General features: G+C 48.0%; 5 non-coding genes across 5 annotated transcripts; all 5 read left to right on the top strand.

Annotated features, from left to right (window-relative positions):
* The first annotated feature begins 5,249 nt into the window (after positions 1-5,249).
* On the top strand, positions 5,250-5,321 carry Trnac-gca (transfer RNA cysteine (anticodon GCA)). Its single transcript has one exon. It is a non-coding gene; the product is annotated as a tRNA-Cys (tRNA).
* Positions 5,322-6,231: 910 nt separating this feature from the next.
* Positions 6,232-6,303, top strand: Trnac-gca (transfer RNA cysteine (anticodon GCA)). The gene has a single exon. It is a non-coding gene; the product is annotated as a tRNA-Cys (tRNA).
* A 927-nt stretch (positions 6,304-7,230) lies between these two features.
* Trnac-gca (transfer RNA cysteine (anticodon GCA)) lies at positions 7,231-7,302 on the top strand. The gene has a single exon. It is a non-coding gene; the product is annotated as a tRNA-Cys (tRNA).
* A 5,634-nt stretch (positions 7,303-12,936) lies between these two features.
* On the top strand, positions 12,937-13,008 carry Trnac-gca (transfer RNA cysteine (anticodon GCA)). Its single transcript has one exon. It is a non-coding gene; the product is annotated as a tRNA-Cys (tRNA).
* Positions 13,009-13,922: 914 nt separating this feature from the next.
* On the top strand, positions 13,923-13,995 carry Trnac-gca (transfer RNA cysteine (anticodon GCA)). Its single transcript has one exon. It is a non-coding gene; the product is annotated as a tRNA-Cys (tRNA).
* The last annotated feature ends 1,686 nt before the right edge of the window (positions 13,996-15,681 follow it).

Below are 15,681 nucleotides of genomic sequence, written 5' to 3'. Positions count from 1 at the left end.
AAGTAGCTGAAATATTGCAGATTCAGGCCATTCATTACTTTAATGGGAAAAACATGAAGATTCATGACATTAAGCATGAAGAGAGACAAGAACTGCTGGCAGCCACTAGGAGCTGGATGTGGCAAGGAAAGATTTTGCCTTAGACCATTCTGGGGAGTGCGTCCCTTTTAATGCTCTGATTTCAAACTTCTAGCTTGCAGATCCATGAAAGAAAAAATTCCCATGTGTTTAGTCACCCAATTGGCGGTGGTTTGTGACCACAGTCCTATACAATAGACTCACCTTTCAATTAGATGGCTGGTCTCTTTCCCTACCAGAACTCCCTTCCTTTTGCATCTAAACCCAACCTCCCCTGGCTTGGTGAGGTGTCACAAGCCAACCCTGGATTGCATATGGGTCACCATACACGGAATCCCAGTGGATGGAAACATCTGGCGTGTGGGAATGACCAGTGGATATTTTCTCTGGTTAGTTGCCCAGGGACATTGTGAATCTCTATTCTGCACTGCCGTGGCCCACACAGCACCTGAGATGGGTGTGACCTGCCAAGATGTCAATCAACCTGCTGACTGTAAGACATCACAAAGCAAGACTCCACCCTTGAAACCTTATCCCTGCCTTTGATGGATCCCCTTAAATAAACCACTGGAGCCATCTTTTCTCTGTCTAGTTCTGGTGCCCATGTGGATAGATCTATCAGGGGCTTCACTTTTCTGAATATTTGTGTTTTGTTATTCACTAATTATTTGAGACTTTAAGTTTTAGGGTAGCTTACATCCTCCTGGGCAGGAAGAAGAAGCCCCCAATGAGATGCTGGCCATTGACCTGTTACTGAGGGTCCCAGTGGGGATGGCTATTTACGCTTACAGTTGATGGAGACTTGGAGAATGGATGAAGCTGTCTCTTACCAAAAGAAAGGGAGTAACTACCCAGAGCCAGGCTGCCACTCACTCACTACCCAGGCTGGACTCCAGGGTCCATATGCCTGAAGCAGGGCTGGAATCCTTCCACTCTTTTTAGGGCAAAGAAATCTACAGGACATGATCTCCGGGAAGTGGAAGAGAAGTTGATCTCTGAGAAAGAAAAGTAAAACCCACGGTGCTTAGGAGAACAGGGGCACCTACAGGAATGGTTGAGTTGCTGGGTAGTTCTCCTCTTTCATTCAGATGTCTGTTATGCACCAGGCCTTGTGCTGAAGGCAGGGACGGAGCAATGAGAGAATTAAAGGGTGTCCTGGAGGAGCTCCCTCGATGCCCCCATCCCCGTGTTGTCACCCAGCAGCTCCCTTCCCCTCTCCCCCACAGGCCTTGCTCAGCACCTCTGCTCGGCCACTGCTTCCGCTCTCACGCTCCCCACTTCAGCCCCCTCGGTGCTCCCCCTCCTGTCTCTTCAGTCTCACAGAAGCAGGCTGAGGCAGACCCACCTCGCTCAGGGAGCACCTGTGTGCCAGCGACAACATCAGCCTGGGTGCAGAGAAACAAAAGGGGGCAGTTGATCACCCCAGCCGCCGTGGTTTTGATGTCATGTGCTCCTCAGGGGTCCGTGGGCCTCCAGTGTGGCGCTGTGGGAGCTGATGGAACCTTTAAGAGGTGGGGCCTAGTGGGAGGACCTTATGTCATTGGGGGGCGTGTCCTCAGAGGGGTTAAGGTAGTTCTCCTTCAAGCCCTTGGTAGTTTGCCCAAGGGTGTTGTTGTAAACCTGGGCCTGCTCCAGTCCACCCTCTGACTTCCTATCTGGTGATGAGACTGTTCCTTTCCTCATGTTATACTATTGTCATTGGATGCGAGGTGACGAAGCCAAGGCTCTCACCACAGCCTACACTATGCTGTTTGGACTTGCATGAGTTTCCAAAACTGTGAACTAAATATACCTTATATTTATATAGATTATATATATATATATAGAACCTTATTCCTGTAAGTATTACTTTTCCCATTTTCTTTTGTTCTATTTTTGTCCTCTTATTTCCCTTTGGGTGAATTAGATGCTTTTTTAATCCCCTTCCATCCTGCTGTGGTTCCAATGTGTCCCCCAAGGTTCACGCAGTGAGCATGTCATCCCCAACACAGCTGTGTTGAAAGGTGGGACCTTGAAGATGAGTCACAAGGACTCAGTAATGATTAGGACTGATTAGTGCCATCACCAAGGACAGGGCTAGCATTCTCTGGAGGGGGCTCTTGATGAAAGGACAGGTTCTTCCCACTTTCTGTCCCTTTCTCTCTGGCACTCCCATGCCCTTCCGCCTTCTGGGTGGGATGATGTGGCACAAAGACCCTCACCAGATGCTGGCATCTTGGTATTGGGCTTCCACCCACCAGCCTTGGGAGAATAAATGTCCTTTCTTTATAAATTACCTATTCTGTGGTCTTCTATTAAACCAATGCAAAACAGACTGAGTGCACGCCTAGCCCGCCACTCCTTTGAAAGGTCTGCATTACGTTTTTAGTGGATACTTAGTACTTTTTAGCATGTATACTTAAATTTGTCTAATAATGTATTTTCTCTCTTCTGGATCTAATTTCTCTCAGAATTCTCATCTTTCACGTTTCTTCTCTTGTTACCTAGTATATTAAACCTCTTCATTGTCAGTCACATTTTTAAACACAAAGAAACTACTACTAATTATTATTGCCACATTTCGCATCAGTTTAAATTTGTTTACAGGCATCCGTCTCTTTGTTTAGTGTTTATTCATCCAGTCATGCAGCACCAGGCACATATGAAGTGGGTGCCTTCACATGCTTCCGTCGCGGTGCGGGAGAGGATAATCAACCTGAACGACTAAGTGCAGACAGAACACGGACCATAAGGACAGTGAAAATGGTGCTGGGGATAGAAGAGATGGGGGCAAAGAGGCTGAGCGTCTGGAAGCTCTTGCAGTTGAGCTGTGCCTGAACAGAGTCTCAGTGGGCTGAGGAGTGAGTGGGACTTGTGTCCGGAAAAAGATTCTGGGAAAATGGGCCTAGGGGCAGGAATGGAGGCTGGAGAGCTGCTGGGGAGTGTGATGGTGTCTCTGATGAGTCGAGCTTCTGGGTCCCAGGGTATAGCAGGGCAGCTGAGAAGCACTCAGATTCACACACATCCAAGAATGAAGACAACCAGATTTGGTATTGGATTTGGATGTCAAAGAGAGAAATGAGTGGACAAGTCACTGGGAATATCGAGCCCTTTGCTTAGGTGAGCACCACAGGTGGGGAGACCAGGTTGGTGGGGAGCAAGAATGAATGATCTTCTTTGCTCATGTAGTTTTGAGATGCCCTTAGATTTCCAAGTGAAGACATGAAGTCCTGGCCTCCAGCCCAGGAGAGAGGCCAGGCTGCAGGGGCGGCAAGGGATGTGCCTCCCTGTAGGGAGGGCCTTGCTTTCCTTTCCAGAGGCTCTGCTCTAACAAATACTCTTAGGCTTTGTGTGTCTGGAAGTGTTTTCCTTTTGCCTTATACTTGAATATTAATTTTCCTGGGTTCAGAGTTCTAGGCTGTAAGTTGTTTTCTTCCACCCTTAGAAAATATTTTATTTTCTAAATACATATAATGCCAGTAAAGACAACTTTATTATTCAATTTCTTATCAAAGCATTACCAATTTTAAAATTTTTAAATGACACAGTTCAAGGCTTTATACAGCCTGAGGGTTATGTTTACCAGTGCTTAATACTATGGGTTATATTTTTTTCAATTACAAGTTATTTGTTTTTAATGCTATCAGTAGTTAAGGAAGGAATTATATAACTTAAAACAGTGAGAAATATACATTTAACTTTTTAAAATTTATTCTAATTTGTTATATATAACATATAACATGTAATGTTATATATGTATTACAATTCATATTACACATATAAAGCACAATTTTTCATATCTCTGGTTGTAGACAAGTAGAGTCACACCATTTCTGTCTTTATACATGTATTTAGGGTAATTATGTCCATATCATTCCACCATCTTTCCTACCCCATGCCCCCTTCCTTTCCCTTCCACCCCATTGCCCTGCCTAGAGTTCATATAACCCCCCCCCCCACTCTGCCCTAACCCCATTATGAATCAGCCTCCTTATATCAGAGAAAATATTTGGCATTTTTTATTTGGGATTGGCTAACTTCACTTAGCATTATATTCTCCAGTTCCATTCATTTACCTGCAAATGCCATGATTTTATTCTCTTTTAATGCTGAATAATATTCCATACTGTATATATACCACATTTTCTTTATCCATTCATCTACTGAAGGGTATCAAGGTTGGTTCCACAGTTTAGCTATTGTTAATTGAGCTGCTATAAACATTGATGTGGCTGTGTCCCTGTAGTATGCTGTTTTTAAGTCCTTTGGCTATAGACCAAACAGTGGGATAGCTGGGTCAAATGGTGGCTCCATTTCCAGTTTTCCAAGGACTCTCCATACTGCTTTCCATATTGGCTGCACCAATTTGCAGTCCCACTAGCAGTGTATGAGTGTGCCTTCCTCCCCACATCCTCAAATGCATAATGGCCCACATCCATCATTACAATACCAGGCAGACTGTTTCCCAGCCCTGAAAACCCCCAGGGCGACACCCACTTATCCCTCCCACCTCCCCAACCCCAACCAGCAAGCCTGCCTTGTGTCTGGTGGGTCAACTTATGTAAACAATGTCAGTGATCAATGGTACTGTTTTATTGGACCAGAGGATAAAGCGGAGGGGTAGAGCATTTGACCCAGATCAACAGGTCCCTGGTTCAAATCCAGGTGCCCCTGCTGGTACTTTCTTTTATTGGTGAAGCTACACTGGTCTTTGGTCAGCATTCTACATATTACTTACTCTCAGCACAACCCTTCTTAAGTCTGGTGTCAGTTTTCTCTGGTGACATCAGTTATCTGTGGGAAGGTGTGGCAGGTTGGATGAAGCAGTGGATGAGAAGGTGACCCACCACTGAGACAGAATAGAATGCTGCATTTGCTCTTGCCCATCCCAGCTACCATCTTCACCTCCAAAGGATCTGTTGAGTAGCCAGTTTTTGTACTCTGGATTCTCCAGTTCAGTATGAAGGAGGTTCCTGCTGCAGACAATAATAATTTTTATGCTCTACTTCCATCTAGATTCTAGGGAGGAGGAAGGGTGTTGGTTACACCTACAGTTGTGTAGGCAGGAAGGGGCATGGCCTAGCAGGAAGGAAGCTTATGATAGCAAGCACTAGCAAGCACACCTCTCCAGGTGGAGAATCCTGGGAGTGGCCATCCAGGTTTAAGGTGCTTATTACACAAACATAGCAGCAGGGGGTATGGCTCAGGGGTAGAGCATTTGACTGCAGATCAAGAGGTCCCTGGTTCAAATCCAGGTGCCCCCTTGCTAGAGTCTCTTTTACATGCCAGAGAGAAAATAACAAGGAGTCACATAATGGCCATGGCATCCATATTGGCCCTTGACCCCTAGTGCAGTCCCAGGCATGAACCTCAGTGTGTTCATCTTGTGCTCTGGGTTCTGCTCAGGCCACATCTATGTCCTCCTCTATAGAAGGACACAGCAGAGGGGTGGTTCCCAGGTCATGGCTGGTCATGCTGTGGCACAGGCTGTCCTCCAAAGCAAGGACCATCAGGCCCTCTCATTGGCTAAACATCAGCTTTCAGTCTGTGGGGTTGAAGAGCCCAACTTCTTCCTCTGGCAAATCTTCTTTGTCACCTCTAGGAACCCCCTGCTGACCCCCTGCTGGGGGGGGGTCACTGCTCTCTCAGGTCTGTGCTTAGGCTCCTGCCCCTTCTGTGGAAATCTTATGGAAATATTTGGGCTAAGACTCTGAATATCAAGGACAATATCTCCCCTATCTCTGTACCCTCAACATGAATGACAGGTTTAGCACCTTCCAAATTCCATGATCATTTGTTGATTGAATGAGTGATAGAGTGACATAATGAACTCCCTCCTGAGGCCTTGGGGAATGGAGGAGGCTCTTCCTGAACTGTGTGAAGTTCATTAAAGACCCAGGACCAGCAGCTCTTGTCTGGTCACTGTGTGTGGATTTAGGGAAACGTTGGGGTCAGCTGTCCTGTCCATATGCAAAAGCTGGTGCCCCAGAACACGCTGAGGTGATGGGCACTGATGGGGACTAGTTAAGTAGGAGATGAAAGAAAGGAGGGCAGACTACATGGAGAAAGATGGCCTATTACTAGAACATGAAGAGAAACAGTGGATCATAAATCACAGGTAGCCTGGGTGTGGTGCCGTAGATGAAAAGGTGCTTATGAGAGGCTAGACACAGTGGGGGTATAGCTCAGGGGTAGAGCATTTGACTGCAGATCAAGAGGTCCCTGGTTCAAATCCAGGTGCCCCCTTGCTAGGATCTCTTTTAGATGCCAAAGATAATATTTTCTGAAGTAGTAAAGGACAAGGAGTCACATAATGACCCATGTCATCTATATAAGCTCTTATCCCCCTGCAGTGTGACAGGCATGAACTTAAGTACTTACCACTTGTTCTCTGTATTCTACTTAGGCCATATCTGTGTCCTCCTCTCCAAAAGGACACAGTAGTAGGGAAGGCTGTAAGCTTCCTCCAGGTCATGGCTGGTCATTCTGTGGCACAGGCTGTCCTCCAAAGCAACGACCATAAGGCTCCCGCACTGCATGGACACCCAACCTTCAGAGGTCTGTGGGGTTGAGGAGTCCAGCTTTTACTTAGGCAAATCCTCTTGTCAGCTCTTTTGGAAGCCCCACCTGATGCGTGAACAAGGCCTCTTTTCTCCCTGAGACCTCAGTAGAAACATTTTGTTCCTGGGTTTGTCTCCTTTTTTTACTATGGCTCTCTAGGGACAAGTACCCTGTCTCTGTGACCTCAACGTGGATGTCAGTGTCTAGTACCTCACAAGCTCCATGATTGTGTGTTGAGGGAATGAGTGATGGAGTGAAATAACAAGCCCCCTCTTTGAGGCCTTGAAGTATGGCAGAGGCTCTCCCTGGCCCGTGTGTGAGGTTCATTGAAGACCAGGCCCAGCAGCTCTTGTCTGGTCACTGTGTGTGGACTTAGGGAAATGCTAGGGTCAGGTGTGCTTTCCAGGTGCAAAGGTGGTTCCACCTGTGTCTGAGGTGGGAGAGGAGCTGAGAGGGACTAGTCAAGGCCACAGATGAAAGAGAGGAGGGCAGACTTCGGTGGAGAAAACTGTCAGTTACTAGAACATGCAGAGAAAACTGCATTATAAATCACAGGTGGCCTGGGTGTGGTGTCCTGGATGAAAAGGTGCTAATGAGAGGCTCTGCTTAAGTGGGGGTATAGCTCAGGGGTAGAGCATTTGACTGCAGATCAAGAGGTCCCTGGTTCAAATCCAGGTACCCCCTTGTTTTTATACTATTTTGATAGATAACTTAACCAGTACCTCTTAGGTGGACTCTGAGTGATATTGGGAGATCTCTAATTCTTGGGGTTTATAGAAACCACCTTAGATCCCACTTTTCAGAGCCCCATGATATGGGGCCACACTGATACCCATTTTATGTATAGGGTCTACCTCCTCAAATCCACTATCATCATTCAAGAGCCCCAAGGCCACCTTGACTTGGGGACCCCCACCTCATTAGTACAGGTTACCACATTAGGTCAATTAGTGTAATTAGTATGGATAGAAGAGCCTATGACACAAGTGACTGTCCTGAGGGTAATGAAAGTTGAATCCATGGCCGAAAGGAGAGGGGTCTTTAGGCAGTTTGCGGTGCACCTGCAGTTTCCAAGTTGACTGAGTGAAATTTTTAGTGTGCTATGGACTTCTTGGGTGTGGGAACACAGAAATATAAGCTAAGGAGTAACCCCAGGTGTGCCTGGGGGCTTAACTCAGGAGGACAGCATTTGACTGCAGATCAAGAGGTCCCCTTTCAAATCCTGGTGCCTCCTGCTGGGAGTTTCTTCCATTTCCAAACCTGCAATGGTCCTTTCTTGATTCAGTCTTCTGCTTGGAAGTCACCCTCATCACCACCCTCTTAGCTCTTGTGCCAATGTTATCTGGTAACGTCACTTGTCTGGCACAAGTCGGGCTTCTGCTGTGTCTTTCTGAAGATCTTAGTTACTTTTAAAGTTGACATGATAGAGGGACACACTGCCTCAGGGTTACCCAGCCTGACTTTGCATCAGAATTACTGGCTGACTTTATGTAAACCCAGATTGTGCCTAGTAATGCTGATTAGTAGCACTTAGGAGGAATCTGGGAACTGTACATTTGGGGGGCACATTCGACTGCTTATGTTCATCCTAATATCAAATGATTCTAAATGGCAGAAAATTATGTTGGCACTTGAAACATGATATAGTTGTAAAGGACATTCCAGGGGTGAGCGGCAATGATGTGCAGCTGGTGCCTCCTGCCCTTGAGTGAAGGACAGAGGAGACGGGGCTGGAGGCACAGAAGGGGCCAGGTGGGTGGAGGTGGGTGGAGGTGAGCAACGGTGGGGAGGTGTGGCAGGCTGGATGAGCTGTGGGGGAGGAGAAGGTGACCAGATCTGGAGACAGAGCACTGTGGGGGTGGGGAGGCCATAGGGAGGCCTGTCCCTCCAGCAGGAAAACTCAGCACGGAAACAGGCTCATTAGGCAACACTGGGTGTTTTGAGTAAGCCCTTGACTGAGGAGCACAGGCCCTGATGCTCCCTGTCTGCACTTATTTTTGTTTACTGAACATGGTGTCAGAAAATGGTGCCCTTTCCCTCTCCCGGGTCCCCTAATGCTGAATCTTCCTGCAAGGGGAGAGAAGAGGGTGAGTTTTTCCCTGTAAGCAAAAATAACCAACATGGTTTTGGTAGCATTATAAAAACACAAATAACAGGGACAGAAGCAGACCTCAAACGGATCAGCAAGCTTTTCTTTATTCTGCCATGGAGCCAGTCAATCAAGCATGGGAGGGCTCATTTTCTGGGTATGAAAATGGCCCCCAGGTTACAGAAGGAGTCTGAGTTTTATAGTTTATAATGAGGGTGAATTGATCATTAGAAACTGCGGATGTGCCAATTGGACAGTCGGGGAACTAGTTGTGCAGGTTAAAATTTTAACTCAGTAAGGCAGTTGTAAAAAGTTTGAAATCATTGTTACCAGGAAAGATAGGAACTCAGATCCTGAGGGGTGAACACTCAGATCTGCCCCATTGATTTTCTCCTTCTTCTGGGACCCATTGTTACCTAGGGTTTCACTACTTGCTTTTCTCCTTTGACTCATCGGCAATGGGAAAGGGTAAAAATCCAGGGCCCAACTTTTCAGTATCGCCTCCTCCCTTTAGGACCCAGGAAAAGGATTAACTGGGAAAGGTTTAATGTTTGGCTAATTTCTCTCCCTCCTCCCGAACCACACTGTCTGTCTTTCCATTTTTCCTGGGGGCTGTCTTACAGGAATGTTATTTTTCATAACCCTTCATTCCCCCCCTCCCCCGGCATGGTCCTGCAGCCCCATGTCACTGCCCTCCACCAGGCCTTCAGTCCTGCTGTGGCCTGTGCCACCTCTTTTGGGTGGGCGATTCTCTTCTGCTGGCTTCTTGTCTCCTCAGTGTGCACTCAGCCACATGAACATCTGTCCACGTGCTGACAGCCTAGTGATGAAACGGCCCTGCTTGCGGGTCAGAAGCCAAGTCAAAGGCTCCTTTGTTCCCCTGGAACTTCCGGTCCACCAGGTGTCCCTGACTCACACCTCATGTACAGAGTGAGTGGGGCTAGGACCAGAGACAGTTTGCAATTCGTTCCAAGTTGACAGAGCTTTGACATTCTCTGCCAGCCCCTTACAGGCCCTAGAGCCTGGTTGTAAGTCCCTTGGATCCCAAATGCTTCAGGAGCTGCCTTCTCCAACATTGTCCTTGGTGTTATGAGCTTCCTGAAACCCAGGCAAGGATGATCTTCCTGTTTCGGTAGAAAGAACTGTTTGTGTTTCTGGAACAATGCATGGAGAGGCTGATAGAATAATTGCAGTGGGTGGCAGGTCCCTAACCTAAGTGGGGTGAATGGACAACCATTTTTTCTGCCGTGGTTGGGACTGAAGATGGTAGAAATCCAGTGGCCTCTTCAGGGTTGAGGATCTGGGAGTAGGGAGTAGCTGAGTTGTTGATCGCATGGATTCAGGACTACTTATTTGTCTTCTAGGCATTAATGGATGTACATGGCTGGCATCCATTCTGAAGGTCAGTCGCAGCCCTGGCTCCACATTTAAGGGACATTCCTTCTTGGAATAAAGTTTCTACCAAAGCACAAAACTTCCAGGGGCAGCTGTTGTTACAGGGCAGTCTGGGGGCCCAGCCCAGCCCAACAGCACTGTGCACACAGTGGAATCCTCCAGGCAGAGGGAACCCACAGGCTTCCCCAGGACTGCAGGAAAGGCTCAGCTCTTTCTGGAGAGGTACCTGTGATGGCCCCAAACAAGGCAACCTCGCCAAATTGCAAGTCTGGCTGGGCTCAGTTTCCCCACCTCTCGCATGAACCGTCTCATCAGAATTATAAAATGAGAAGAGCAAAGGACAGAGAATGAGAAATTTAAGACAGATCCTAAGCCCAGCCGTATTCAGAGTGTGAGGGTCCTGTGAAGCTTGGAGGATGTCAGGAGACCTCCTCAGACTTGAAACTCAAGCTGCCAAATTGGCACAGCCACCTCCACTGGGATGCTTGTGTCAGGAGTGTTGGTGCCGGATGATAAAAGCTCAGCTTCACATTCCCCAGATTGGTTGTGTGCAACACTGGACTGGGGGTATGCTTAGTAGTTGACAAATTCTACCTGCTTGTACATGGCATCTTACCTTTCTAATAATGCCCAGCTGGCTTCCTGAAAATATCTAACTCAGGTGCAAGTACACACACACACACACACACACACATTTGATATCTCAGAATTCAGAATCAAGGTTATGCTGACTCACAGAGTGAATTAGGAAGTATTCCCCTTTTTCCATTCTCTGAAGGCGTTTGCATAAACTTGATGTCATTCATTAAATAGTAATTGGAAGACTTTACCAATGACGTCTTCTGAGCTTGGTTTTGTATTAGTGTTATCATTGCTGTTGAAAGATTTCAAAGGGACTGTAGTTCTATAGAGGATTTAGTATACATTAGAATTGTATCTTGTCGATAATCAAATACTGTCCCAAGGGGAAAACAAAACACTTGATCATTGTCCCGGTCATCTTATTCATTAACAAAGGGTTCTGGGCCTCAGCCCCCCAACGTCCTTGTCACTGTGCTCAGCCTCTGCATGCTGTTCCCTTAGGACACTGGTCTTTCCTTACATTTTTGTACTCCAAAGTGCTCTTTGCCCCCATAATTGTAGCTCCCAGGAAAAGGTGCACAGGAGGAGATCCCTGACCCCTCTTCAGTGCATCCCAGAGGCCTGAGCATCCCAGGGTGCCTGAGTTGATAGATGCTGTGCCTGGTCCTGTCTCTCCATCTGTGCTGAGCTGGTGGTGTGGAGCCTGGGGTCCTGACCTCTCTGGAAAGATGTCTCTTTCCAACCCAGGACTGGAACATGACAGGAGAAGAGAGCAAACAGTGGAAATGCAAGACGAACCCCTAAGGGCAGCAATCTGCAGGGGGTGTGAGGAGGTGGGGAGTCCTAATGGAGGGGAAGTAAAGAAAAACTCCAGAGAGAAGGAAAGAGCAAGGTTCCAGGTCTGAAAGGAGATTCTGCAAACTGTTGACCCCCACAGGTGCTGAGGAGGAGGAGGCTGCAGGGTGCTGGGCAGGAAGACTTTTAGAAGTGCTGGGACAGGTCTCTGGGGAAGGACAGGGCCAGCTCAGGTGAGAATGAGGTCTGTCTGAGGTCGGTCACCTCCCTCTAGTTCACTGGAATGAAGAGGTATGAGAGTCCATCCTGGATCACTGACTGTGGCACAGTGTTAATCAGGGAGGTCTGAACAGGGACAAGGGATAACTCAGGGCAAAGCAATTGTCTGCACAGCGGGCAGCCCTTGGTTCAAGACGCTGTCACCTACTGACCCCTTCGTTCATAAGGACCACAGGTTTGCAGCTGCTGTCCTGTTCATGCTCCAGGGACTGTGGATCTCTGGACTCCCACTTCTTCACCTTTCAGTGGGCTGGATCCTCTCTTCAGGCTCCTTCTGTGTGAACCTTGAAGGATTGAGAAAATGGAGAGAGAGAGGGGAGGAAGAGGAGAGACAGAGGGGCAGTTTATCCCTTGGCCCAGAGCATCTGGTGAACAGAAGCTCCTCATCATCAATGTGGACTACACTGTGACTCTGTCTCCAATCGGTGTGGGTTTTTTGGCATAATGAATTACTGTCATTTTCCCCCCGTCTAGAGCATGGAAGGACACAGTTTAAATTAATATCTCCAAACTGTGAGTCAGATTGTTCAGGAAGCAGCCAGGGGCAGTGTCACATGTCTGTAATCCCATCGGTTTGAGGGGCTGAGGCAGGAGGATCCTGAGTTCAAAGCCAGCCTCAGCAATTTAGTGAGGCCCTAAGCAACTCGGTGAGACCCTGTCTCTAATTAAAATATCTAAAAAGGCTGAGGATGTGGCTCAGTGGTTAAGTACCTCTGGGTTCAATCTTCCATACAATAAAAAATAATAATAATAATAATAATAAAAAGAATTGCTCAGTAAGCTTGTTAGAGAAACACATCGTCCCTAGTTTCTGTTCCCAGAGGATCTCACGTGGGAGTTCTCAGGGAGAAGCATGAAATTTTGCTTTTGCCCAACCCTGCTCCACCCTCACCTCCTCAGGGTCTGCTGAGCAGCCGGCTCCTTGAGTCTGGCTCTTCTAGTTGAGTCTGAAGGAGGTTCCAGCTGTAGACATCCATGACATTAATGCCACCGCCTCACCTGGGGACTAGAGAGGGGAGGGTGCTGGTCTTAAGTAGAGGTGGAAGGCAGGTGTGGACACAGGAAGGAAGTGTAGGATGAAGGAAGTAGGTGACACTATTGAGTGCACATCTCCAGGAGGAGAATCCAGGGTGTGGTCTTTCATGTTTAGGGTGCTTATTGCACACTCCTAGGCAGCAGGGGGTATAGCTCAGGGGTAGAGCATTTGACTGCAGATCAAGAGGTCCCTGGTTCAAATCCAGGTGCCCCCTTGCTGGAGACTCTTTTACATGCCAGAGAGGAAAACTTCTAAAGCCCTGAAGAACAAGGTGTCACATAGTGACCATGTCATCCATCTTAGCTCTTAACCCCTAGTGGTGTCCCAGGCATCATCCCCTGGCCCAGAGCATTTGGTGAACAGAAGCCCTTCCTCATCAATGTGGACTCCATTATGACTCCATCTCCAATCACATGTAGGGTTTTTGGGCACACAACCACAGTGTGTTCACTTGTGCTCTGGGTTCTGCTCTGGCCACATCTGTGTCCTCCTCTCCAGAAGGAGACAGCAGAGGGCAGGCTGAGAGGCTCCTCCAGGGCATGGCTGGTCATGCTGTGTCACAGACTGTCCTCCAAGGCAATGACCAGGAGGCTCCCTCGTTGCATGGACATCCAGCCTTATAAGAGGTCTGCGGGGTTGAGAAGCCCAGCTTCTTCCTCAGGCAACTCTTCTTTGTCACCTCTGTGAGAAGCCCCTGCTGACCCCCAGGGGGTCCTGCCACATCAGTGGAAATATTTTGTTCCTGGGTTTTTCTCCTATTTTTACTAAGACTTTTTTGAGGAACAAGGACAATGTCTTCCCTGTTTCTGTGACCTCAACATGGATGACAGATCAGGCACTTATCAAACTCCATGAGGGTTTGTTTGGGGAGGTTCTCCCTGGGCTGTGTGAGGTTCACTAAAGACCCCGTGTCACTGGCTCTTGTCTGATGACTGTGTGTTAGAGAAGCACTGGAGTCCATTCCAGGTGCTCTCAGCAGTCTGAGGTGGGGTGGGACCAGTTAAGGTTGGAGATGAAAGAAGGGAGGGCAGACTTCAGTGGAGAAAGCTGGCAGTTTGCTGGGACATGCAGAGTGGCCTGGGTGTGGGGCTGAGGATGAAAAGGTGCTAATGAGAGGCTCTACACAAGGGGTGGTATAGCTCAGGGGTAGAGCATTTGACTGCAGATCAAGAGGTCCCTGGTTCAAATCCAGGTGCCCCCTTGTTTATGCACTACTTTGGTAACTCACTTACCAGTACCTCTTAGGTGGGCCCCATGTGACACTGGAAGACCTCCATCATAAGACCTCCCTCTCAGATTGCACGATTTCAGGTCACATTGATGTTTATTTTATATCTAGGGCCTTCCTCTTCAACCCCAATATCATCACCCAAGAGCCCAAAGGCCAACTTGACTTGGAGTCCCCAACTTCATGAGTACAGTGCACACACAGTAGGTCTCAGAAGCCACCTAGAGTGCCCTTTCCACCTCCCTGTGCCTCTCTTTCACCCTTGCACACCCACCTTCATCCTATGGTCACAGTCAAGGAGAAATGGCACTTGGTTTAGCCCAGAGCTGGCCACTGGGTGATGAGCCATGTTTCTGCATTCCCAGATCCCTAAATGTCAGGCTTAGGTTGGGGGGCGAGGGCAAGACTGTGCTAACAAGGACAAGCACAACCAGGAGGTGAAGACCTGAAGGAGGTTGTGGATGTCAGGAGGGTTACTCAGTTACAGTCACTGATCACTGAACGTCATCTACTGAGCAGGTGCAAGCAGTGTGCTGTACTCAGGGTTCTGAGGACGAGTTGCACCTTGCCCACATCTGGCAGCAATAGGAAGACCTTCAAAGTTTCCTTGGGGTATCTGATTTTGATTCCAAGCAGAACCTCCAGGATGGTCACTGGGGTGAATGAGTCTGATCACCTCTGATAAGCTGACCAACATCCAGAGTCTCAGTTTGTGAACCAGTAAAATGGGAGCTGATTAAGAGCTCAGTTTATGAATCGGTACGATGGCTTGGGGGAACTGTGTGCTTGCTCAGGGTCTCAGCTTCCAGGATGCAGCTTGAAGTCTCCTTCCTCTGGTAATAGTATGCTCTGTGTGTGTGTGTGTGTGTGTGTGTGTGTGTGTGTGTGTGTGTGTGAGAGAGAGAGAGAGAGAGAGAGAGAGAGAGAGAGAGAGAAACAGGGGTGGCTCCTATCCTGAACTAGTTTGGAGAGTCTGCTAGAAACTCAGGTTCTGGTCTTATCTTATTGCAGACACCGGACTCCAGGACCCAAGTCCTTGGAGAAGATCATAAAACAAAGCCACCATTGTTGGAGGATGTGTGTCCCTCTATATCTCAGGGCAGAGGAGCTGTGCTAGGCCCAGGATGGCTTCCAACAGGAAGGGAGTTCATGGTTCTTCTCACACTACCGCAATTTCTCATCCTATAGCTCTGTGCAAGTGTGTGAGTCAGAATCCTGTTAGTAAAACACATTCCTGAGATCGCCAACTGAAAAGGAGGAGAGATTAGCTTGGAGGCTCCACGTCTGGGTCTGTTGTCCCTGCTGCTTTGGGCCTGTGCTGAGGGAGCCCATCACGGCAGGAGTGAGTAGTAGAGCAGTGCCGCTCACCTCAGGACCAGAAAGCAAAAGAGAGTGGGGAGCGGCCAGGATGCCACTATTCCCTCAAGAACACCCCGTGACCTGAGGACCTCCCACTAGGTCCACATATAAAGGCTCCAACATCTCCCAATCACACCACCCCAGGGACCAAGGCTTGAACACATGGGCCTTCAGGAGACATTTAAGATCCAAGCTACATTAGGAAATACTCCTACAGAGCACAAATTATGTAATAAAAGCCCTAAATCTGTGCAAAACTCATAGTTTAAGCCAACAGCCATTTCTGCCCATGGACCTAAT

The sequence above is a fragment of the Marmota monax genome, unplaced genomic scaffold (assembly GCF_021218885.2).
Source record: "Marmota monax isolate L192 unplaced genomic scaffold, Marmota_monax_Labrador192_F-V1.1 WCK01_AAM20220418_F8-fsc00193, whole genome shotgun sequence".
Classification (NCBI taxonomy): Eukaryota; Metazoa; Chordata; class Mammalia; order Rodentia; family Sciuridae; genus Marmota; species Marmota monax.
Note: the sequence above shows the minus strand (reverse complement) of the source record. Positions and strands in the feature narration are given on the sequence as shown.